Below are 10,518 nucleotides of genomic sequence, written 5' to 3' on the forward strand. Positions count from 1 at the left end.
ATGTTTTTGTTTGCTTTGTCAAAGATTAGATGGCTATATGAGGATGGTTTTATATCTGGGTTCTCAGTTCTGTTCCACTGGTCAATGTCCCTGTTTTTGTGCCAGTACCAAGCTGTTTTCATTATGATAGCCTTGTAGTATAGTTTGAAGTCTGGTAAATTGATACCTCTCATTTTGTTTTTATTGCCTAGGTTTACTTTAGCTATACGGGGTCTTCTCTGGTTCCATATGAAGGGTAAAATTATTTTTTCTATATCTTTGAAAAATGATGTTCGTATTTTAATAGGGATTGAATTCAATCTGTAGATCACTTTGGGTAGTATAGACATTTTAACAATGTTGATTCTGCTGACATATGAGCATGGCATGGTTTTCCACCTGTTTACGTCCTCTACTGTTTCCTTCCCCAGTGTTTCATAGTTCTCCCTGTAGAGGCCTTTTACCTCCTTAGTTAAATATATTCCTAGGTACTTTATTTTCTTTGTTGCTATTGTGAAGGGTATTGAGTCTTTGATTTGCCTCTCGGTATGACTGTTGTTGGCGTATATGAATGCCTCTGATTTGTGCGTATTGATTTTGTATCTTGAGACTTTACCAAATTCATTTATCAATTCCAGGAGTCTCTTGGTTGAATCCTTGGGGTTTTATAAATATAATATCATATTATAAGCAAAGAATGAATGTTTGATCTCTTCTGCCGACATTTGGACACCCTTAATTCCACTCTCTTGGTTAATTGCTATAGCAAGGACTTCCAGCTCTATGTTGAATAGAAGTGGATGTAGTGGGCAACCTTGCCTTGTTCCAGTTCTAAGTGGGAATGCTTTCAATTTTTCCCCATGCAGTATGATGTTGGCTGTAAGTTTGTCATATATGGCTTGTATCATTTTTAAGTAAGCCCCGTCCATGCCTGTTTTGTAAGTGTTGTTATCATAAAAGGGTGTGGAATTTTGTCAAATGCTTTTTCTGAGTCTATTGAGAGGATCATATGGTCTTTATTTTTACTTCTATTCATGTGGTGAATTACATTTATAGATTTGCATTTGTTGAACCATCTCTGCATCTCTGGGATGAAGCCCACTTGGTCTTGATGGATTATTTTCTTGATAAGCACCTGGATTCGTTTTTATATATAAAATTTTTTCAGTTGTGGTTACCTATCCCCATGTGATGCTGACAGCTCTGTGTTTTTGCGATTGGCTCTTTTTATTGTTTTCAAATATTGTAGGATTGTAGAGGCTGCTGTATGATGCATGGATTCTTTAAATCTGTGGTCCCCAACCCCCAGGTCCATGGAAAAATTATCTTCCATGAAAGTTAGGAAGGGGGTTGTGCACAGCAGGAGGTGAGCGATGGGTGAGTGAGCAAAGCTTCATCTCTATTTACAGCTTCTCCCCCACATCCCTCCCCAATCCATGGAAAAATTTTCTTCCATGAAACCAGTCCCTGGTGCCAAATAGGTTGGGGAGCATTGCTTTTAATAGTGTTCTTTAATTTTGAACTTTAAAAATTGCCTCTGTGGCCTGATGCTGTTTTGTAATTGAGTGATTTGGACAGTCTACTCCATCTCAATTATTGTTGCTTTAAACTTTCCTTTGATTCTTTTTTCTTCAGTTAAAACAAACAAAATTAAATATTATAAAAGCCTTCTCACACTCCATCAATATCTAGCATATGCCCAACAAAGCTGGATTATTGTCATTATAATTTAATAAATTTAACATATCCAGACTTATCATGAAGCATTGTTCCATTTTTTCAAGACAACCTTCACAAGTAAGTATTAAGTAACAGGTCACTGATAAAGGACACCTTATATCACATTTCACCACCCTGTCCCCTACCTTTCCCAACATAGTCAAGGTTAGAAAAAGTGTATTATGGTTCTCTTTTAGTAGATGACTGACATGAGTTAATTTCTTATTTGTTGTCAAAATAAGCATAGCTGTCTCATATTTGGTAGTTTATAATCTATTTGTGTTTACTTTTAAAGCTTGTATGTAATATTTGTTATTCTCTGAAATAAAGTACATATTTTTAATGCTACAATATCTTCAGAATTTCAAAGAAGATTCAGTTAAAAATTAAATTGTTGATTCCATTAGTGCAAGGAATTCCATCACCAACATATTTAGCCTCTACGTTGATATATATTTTATTATGTAGAAATATAAATGTTATATTTAACTGAAAGTACAATTTTTTTAAAAAAAATAATTTTCTGACATTTTTAATTCCTAAATTTCTAATTTTAAAATCCATTCTTGACATATGTCTCTTATAAGATTTCCTTAAAAAAATACTTTTTCACAAATACATTTTGCTTAGTTAAACTCATGCGGTGCCATAAGTATGGACTATTTTAAGCTGGGGATGCCTGCTTCCTGTATGGTGGATTTTTCCCTCCTGTGTTTTCTTTCCATTCAGATGAACATTTAGCCTTGCTGTTTCAATATTTGTGTCCCTTGCAATACTAGTGTTTACTTCCACTTTCTATTCATTTAATTTTAAAAGAAATTTGGAACCCTTGTACTACAGATATGCAAAATTCTCAGGTGAATAATTATTGTTCAACTAAAAGTTGTTGGACATCCCGTATAAGGTAGAGGTTATGCCACATCTTGAAGTATGCAAAGATAAGTATTAAGTTATTATGTATGAAATGTCTGATTTCCTTAAGTACTAAGTTTGACGATTGATATCTCTGACATTTCACTTTGACACTGTTTATTGTGAAAGTACATGCTCAGTCTTCCAAAAACGTTTTGGTTTGTGATTATCTTTCAAAATTTTTTAGAGCAATTTTTGTCAAACCATGAATAAATAAAAAATTTTTGTTATTTTCGAATATGAGCTCCATCATGGAACTAATGCAGTGCAGGCAGCTTGAAATATCAATAAAGTGTTTGGGAACAATGTGGCTCATCAATGCAAAGTACATTTATGGTTTGAGAAGTTTTGTTCTGGATATTTTAATATTGAAAATGAGTCATATGAATGACTTGAGACCAAAGTGGATAATGATGAGCTGAAAGCTGTAGTGGAAGCAAATCCATCTCAACCTACATGTGAATTAGCAGCAAGGTTTGACATTACTATTCCAACAATATTGGACCGTTTGAAACAAATCAGTAAGGTGAAGAAGCTGGATAGATGGGTTCCCCATGAATTAAACAAGGAAGAGCACAGGAATTGTCTTGAAGCTTGCCTTTCTTTGCTGTCACAACATAAAGGCAAACCATTTGTACACTGTATTGTTATGTGTGATGAAAAATGGATGATTTTTGATAATCACAAGCATTTTACACAATGTCTCGATACACATTAAGTACTAAAACACAGTCCAAAACTGAATATTCATCATGAAAAGCTAATGGTATCTGTTTGATGGTCTAGTGCTGGTATTATCCACTACAGTTTCATGAAACCTGGTCAGTCGATTACAGCAGATGTCTACTGCAACCAATTGGATGAAATTATGAAGATGCTTGCTGTTAAATAGCCTAGATTGGATGTCTAGGCTCAATAGAGACAGGCCAATCTTCTCGCAAGACAATGCTTGACCATATGTCACATAAACAACGCTGCTCAAGCTACAGCAGTTAGACCTATAAACTCTTAGTCATCCACCGTATTTGCCAGACCTCACTCCAACTGACTACCACTTCTTCCAGGCTTTGGACCACTTCTTGCAAGGAGAATATTCAGTTCTCAGCAAGCTGTGGAAATTGCCTTTCGCGATTTCATCACCACTCATACTCTAGGCTTCTTTGCTGCTGGAATACACAAGCTACTGTTAAGATGGCAAAACCGTGTCGATCGTTTCGGTACATACTTGGATTAATTGCACTGCGTCTTGTTCGAGATATAATAAACTACACATTTGATTCAGAACCAGACATTTCACATTTAATGACCTAAATATTACACGGTCCACAACTTAGGATGGTTTGACTTATGGTTTTCAACTTCATAGTTGTGTGAAAGTGATGTGGGTTCAGAATGCTCCTTGACTTACAATGGGCTTATGTCTGGATAAACCCATTGTAAGTTGAACATGTATTTTCTTTTCTTCTTTTTTTTTTTTTAGTTGAACTCATTCTTTTTTTTTTATTTCAGCATATTATGGGGGTACAGATATTTAGGTTACATATGTTGCCCTTGTCCCCCCTCCCCACCAAGTCTGAGCTTCAAGCGTGTCCATCCCCTGGGTGGTGCGCATCACACTCATTGTTTGTGCATATGCCCGTCCCCTCCTCCCTCCTCCCCCTCCCCCTGCCCAACATCCAATAAATGTTATTGTTATATGTGCATTTAAGTGCTGCAAACTAGTGCAACCTCTGTGGGAAGCAATATGGAGATACCTTAAAGAGATACAAGTAGAACTACCATTTGATGCAGCAATCCCATTACTGGGCATCTACCCAAAAGAACAAAAGTCGCTCTATAAAAAAGACACCTGCACTCAAATGTTCATAGCAGCACAATTCACAATTGCAAAGATGTGGAAAAAACCCAAGTGTCCATCAATACATGAGTGAATTAATAAAATGTGGTATATGTATACCATGGGGTACTATTCAGCTTTAAGAAACAATGGTGATGTAGCACCTCTTGTATTCTCCTGGATGGAGCTGGAACGCATTCTACTAAGTGAAGTATCCCAAGAATGGAAAAACAAGCACCACATGTACTCACCATCAAATTAGTTTTACCTGAACATGTATTTTCAACCTAGATATTTTCAACTTACCATAGGGTTATGGCGATGTAACTCCATTGTAAGTCTAGGAGCATCTATATAAATAAGTTCCATAACTTCAATTTTTATAGATGTTTTGTGGCTTTCAGTGTTCTCAGTTGATCTTTATAACTGAGATCTAAAACAGATAGAGCAGGTATTACTACCATTTACAGATGAGGAACTACAGAGCTGACCCTAGTAAGTAGAATAAATCAACCCAAGTGGGAACTAGTATGCACCCTTTTTTGGTTTTCAGTAATCAGTGCAAACTTTCAGAAAGCTAAATATTCTGCTGTTATCTTCCAATGTGTGCAACATTTAGATGTATTTAGATAACCTTAGTGGCATTTTGACATTTACATTATTGTTACTGTTAGCCTTCTTTCAAAGTATGCTAATATTTGGCTTGGTTTTTAGTGACCCCGGGTTATTCACTGCATGACAAGTGTACATCAAGCTGCTCTTCCAGGTCTCTGCATATATGTTTTAACAAATCTACAACTAAATGCTTTGTGGACTTTCAGGGTGATCTTTTCACTAAACTGGCCTGTATACCATCAAATACTGCAAATGTTTGAACAGATGGATGTTGTATTATTACATAAAAACGAACAAATTTAGAATTTAAAAATTCTCTTCTTTTCTTTAGACTTATTTTCTGCAGGTTAGTTCCACAGTCCTCTGAAACTGTTGTAATTCAGTATAGTATATTGCTAACAGCTTGTCAGCAGTTCTTTCTCAATTATCACGTGGTTTCTTTCTCCTAAACAAATCAAGTGTGAAATGCCTGGAGCAGTAATGTATTTGACAGTTCATTTTGTACTTTATCAGTATATTTTTCCAATGTACAGCATTGTTGTCACCCTGGATTAAAAAGATGATCACAGATTATAGAGGTCAGAGCATACTATTCTGGTTGTGATTGAGCCATCATAGGTTTTCTGTTTATAAACAATTACAAGGTTGCAAAAAATTAATAAAACCTAACTGATAGTCATCCTTGCCTCAGATTCAGACTTGTCTTTAAATATGGAAAGAATAATGGTCCCTATGTGGAAGTTACTTAATATTCATTTCATAGTAGTAACTTTCTTTTTACAGATCAACTTAATATTACATACTACGTATGAGTTTACTAGAGCTACCCTAACAAAGTACCACAGATTGGGTGGCTTAAACAACAGAAATTTATTTTCCCACAATTTTGGAATCTATAAATTTGAGATCAAGGTGTTGGTAGGGTTTGTTTTTCTGTGGCTTCTCTCCTTAGCTTATACGTGGCTCTCTTCTATTTACATGATCTTCCCTCTGTGTGTGTATGTGTTCTTCTAATTTCCTCTTATTTTGAGGATGCCAGTCATATTGGATTAGGGCCCACCTTTATTACCTTAATTCTTTAAAGGCTCTATCCCCAAATATGGTGTTATTCTGAGGTACTGGGTGTTAAGACTTTAACATATTAATTTTGGGGGGGACACAATTTAGCCCATAGCATACTTGTATCTTTTTGTTTCTTTAAAGGCTATGATATTTCTGACAAATTCTCTATCCTCAAGTTCACATTTTATTTCTGTATCCCCAGTGTATAGCTGAGTGCCTCATGCAGAACACTTAATGAATGTTGTTGATTTGTTGAGTGAGTAAATAATTAAAAATAATGTATATATGGTAAAATAAGGTGATATAGCACAATTTTATTAGATAGGATAGGGAAATTTTTTCAAAGATGATTAACTCCTCAGAAAAAAACAAATGGATTGCTGATAAGTACATTATCACCTTATTTCAAGCTAGATTACTGCTACTCTTAAGCTTTTATTAATAGAATGGTGCAGAACCTGAAGAAAGTGAGGTGGATAATATTCAACATCTCTAATCATCAGGGAAATGCCAAGCAAAACCACAATGAGATATCACTTAACTCCAGTGAGAATGCCTTTTATCAAAAAGTTCCCAAACAACAAATGTTGGTGTGGATGCGGAGAGTTACGAACACTCATACACTGGTGGTGGGACTGCAAACTAGTACAATCACTATGGAAAGTAATATGGAGATACCTTGAAGAGCTAAAAGTAAAAATACCATTTGATCCAGCAGTCCCACTACTGGGTATCTACCCAAAGGAAAAAAAAAAGACATTTTATAAAATGTCTTTTTATAAAAAGACATTTACCTGTACTTGAATGCTTATAGCAGCACAATTCACACTTGCAAAGATGTGGAAACAACCCAAGTGCCCATCGACACATGAGTGGATGAATAAAATGCCGCAAGTATATACATACATACAATGGAGTACTACTCAGCCTTAAAAAATGATGAACTATCTGTTGTATTATCCTGGATGGAACTGGAGTCCATTCTTCTAAGTGATCTATCACAAGAATGGAAAAACAAATACCAAATGTACTCACCATTAAATTGGTACTGATTGATCAACACTAATGTGCACATATGGGAAGTAACATTCATAGGGTGTTGGGCAGGTGGGAGGGGGAGGAGGGAATGGGTAAACCACACCTAACAGATGCGGAGCTCACTGTCTGGGGGATAGGCATGCTTGTCAGGTGGTGCAAAGGCAATTTATGTAACCAAAGCTTTTGTACCCCCATAATACTCTGAAATAAAAAAATTAAAAAAAAATACATGTACATAAAAAGCAAGTGAGGTGGAGGGAGGGTTGCAGGTGGCAAAAAAAGAACATTGTAATATTAAACATCAATAAACATAGCCTTGGAAAGGCTGAGAAATGTTAGGCAATAGACAAGAACGGGGCAGGAAGCAGATGAAATAAGAATGACCAATATTGAAAATGGTGACACAGGAGGATATCAGATTCTTTGGCAGTAAAAAGGAGCTAGCGGCATGCAAATGACAAAATACCTCCTCAGTGTGTATGTGTGCATTTGCATGTATATCTCTATATATCTATATACTATAGCTATAAATTTTAGGAGCAACAAAATAGTATTTTTTTATTCCTGGCCATGTATCAGAATCATCTGGTAATGTTTAAAAAATACACGTGCCTGAGCCACAGTGTATTCTACTTACTGAACCACAGTCTCTGAAGGTATAACCCAAACAAGTATATTAAATAAATATTTCTTCTACAGGTGATTCTTATGTGTAGCCAGGGCATTATAAACTGTTGTCTACCTAAAGGCAAACTAGCCATAATTTAGTGGTATAATATAGAGTAGTTGTCTGCCTAGAAACATAGGTCTTTATTAAAAATGACAAATGGCTAAGCATTAATATCAGCATTTAAAAAATACACATTTTGGGGTCATTTTGTCTTTTATTTTTGTTGATTACAACACAGCATAATAAAAATACTAACCATGAATAATCTGGAAAAATGTTTATTTGTATTCCTCACATTCTAAGGGAAAAATGTTATTTAAAAAATTTAGAAATAATATCACAAAGTTATATTTAAAATTGACACAATTGCATTAGTCTGAATGAATCTTTTATTTTCTTATTTCAACTTTATATAGTAAAAAATATGGGCATTTTTTTTGTTTTATTAAAAGATATTTAAAAATAATTTTGAGATTTCTTGAGTTAATTTTACTTTTTAAAATCTTTTTATTGTATATATTTAAGGTGTACAGCATGATATTTTGATTATATATAGTGAAATGATTACTATAGTCAAGAAAATTAGCATATCCATCATCTCACAAAATTACCCTTTTTCTGTGATAAGAACTTTCTTTCTTTTTCAAAATGTTTTTTTTTTTTTTCTGTTTTTATAAAATCGAGAGCATTTCTTTGGCTTTCTGCTCCTATAAGATCAAACAAGTATTTTGCTAAGCACTAGTAATACAGAGATGAATGTGGTAATACCTGCATTCAAGAAACTCACAGTCTATTGGGAAAGAGTTTTTAGGATACAATGTAACAATATTATATGGTGGCTGTCTACTGGGAAAAGTGGTCTTTCTCATCTAGTAGCATTTTCATGTTGGGAGCTTTTTAGGGTTCTGCTGCTAGAAATTGAAAGACATACTGCATTTTAAAAGAATGGCCATATATGGATTTTAATAAAGGGAAAAATAGGCATTGGGCAAAGATTTTTATTTGGAAGACTTGCTTAGGTTTAGTGAAACTAGAGTACAGTTGTTTCCTAGCTCAGAACACTTTTTAAAAAACTGATGTCATTATGATCCATGCTTATCATGATGATCTTAAACATGTCAGGGACCTGAAGTGCTTTCTTAACCATAAAAATAGTGTATTGTGTTAAATATAGAATCACAGACCTTGAGGGGACCTTAGAAACCCATGTAACAATCCTTTTGTCATGTGAGAAAACGGAAGTAGAGAGTAGTTTGTGATTTGGCCAAGACTGCTTAGCTTATGCATGGCAGAGCTAGGAACAAAACTTAAAGTCTATTGACTTGAAGATTCTATTTATTCTTCCTCTAGTATTCTTTCCACTGTAGAAAACTTCCAAAAAGTATGTTTTTGTTATATTCTGTGCTTTGGAAACCAATAATACATTCATAATGTGTGGTGAAAACTCAGTTAAACATAAACTATAATATTAAGGAGAGTATACAATCTTTTGTTGCTTTTGGTATACATATATTACAAAGGTATGTACAGATAAACCATACTTTAATATAATCCCCAAATATCAACTACAAAGCATATATATTAATATTTACATTTAAAAAGATTCTCGACTTTTTAAAAAAGGCCCCTTTCAAATGGGAAAATTCATTAAATTCATTCTCATGGAAGATTTATTTATTTTAATTTAATTTAATTTTTATATTTAAAAACATGACTATTTAAAAGGATCTGTTGAAATACTATTTTGATGTATAAGAAACATCCACTGACATACTTTCAGAGCTGATTATTCTTTCTTTTTGATTCATTTTAGTAGTGCTTCCTAATACCTAAAACTAAAATTCCTCTGCCTAGATACCCTCTCTTGAGAGTGTATGTCTGACTACTTGTGTGGCATGGACATTATTTTAGCCACCATGAAGCCTACCTTATTTGGGACTGTATTCTTGTCCACTTTGGCCAGAGTCACCATTGATTAATCAATTAATTGAAGGTGAATTGATTGAGAAAATTCTTGCCATCCAGACCAAAATTAATATGGTATAATGGAAAGCTACCAAGAATTCCAGACATCGTGATTAACTAGTCATGTGAACTTAAACTCTAAGGGTCTTAATTTTCTTTTTTATACAGTCAGAGGATTGGGTAAGATATCCCTTCTAGCTCTATTATTTTATCATATGCAATACATATGAGGTTTTTTTCATCCTCGCTACTGTGATTTGTTTGGGACTAGAATTACAACTCACTTGAGTATAGTCATCACAACTGAGTAGAGTACTGCATCAAGACGCAAAAATACTCCCTGGGTGGCTTCCTCTCAGCCTGATACAGGTCTTAGGGAATCTGGCTTATAATTTATATACAAAACTTCAGTAAAATTGGGGCCATGGCCTGGAAACATTTGCTTGGCTTCTGCAGATTTTGTCTGTCTATGCCAGTTTCTTTTTCACTGATGTACCTTGTTGAACATTTAAATATTTAAAAGTTTATAGTGAAATACTATTTAAAAGAGCTCTTGAGGCTCACATTTTTTCTCATACCTGACAATTTACAAGGTTTTGTCTTGACTGTTTCTGACTCTGCTTCATAAGTCACACTCCAGTGAGGGTCTTGAGACTATTAGTTGTTAACATTTTTATTATATTGCTACCTACTTGGAAGGAAAAGCTGAAACATAGATTTT

At 34.5% G+C, this 10,518-nt stretch overlaps 1 protein-coding gene across 1 annotated transcript in view; it reads left to right on the plus strand.

The window, feature by feature from the left end:
* The window catches only part of RPS6KA6 (ribosomal protein S6 kinase, 90kDa, polypeptide 6), a 142,356-nt gene that overhangs the window by 37,068 nt on the left and 94,770 nt on the right, over positions 1–10,518 (plus strand). The window lies entirely within an intron of this gene.

Source organism: Propithecus coquereli, unplaced genomic scaffold, assembly GCF_000956105.1.
Source record: "Propithecus coquereli isolate 6110/MARCELLA unplaced genomic scaffold, Pcoq_1.0 Scaffold182, whole genome shotgun sequence".
Taxonomy (NCBI): domain Eukaryota; kingdom Metazoa; phylum Chordata; class Mammalia; order Primates; family Indriidae; genus Propithecus; species Propithecus coquereli.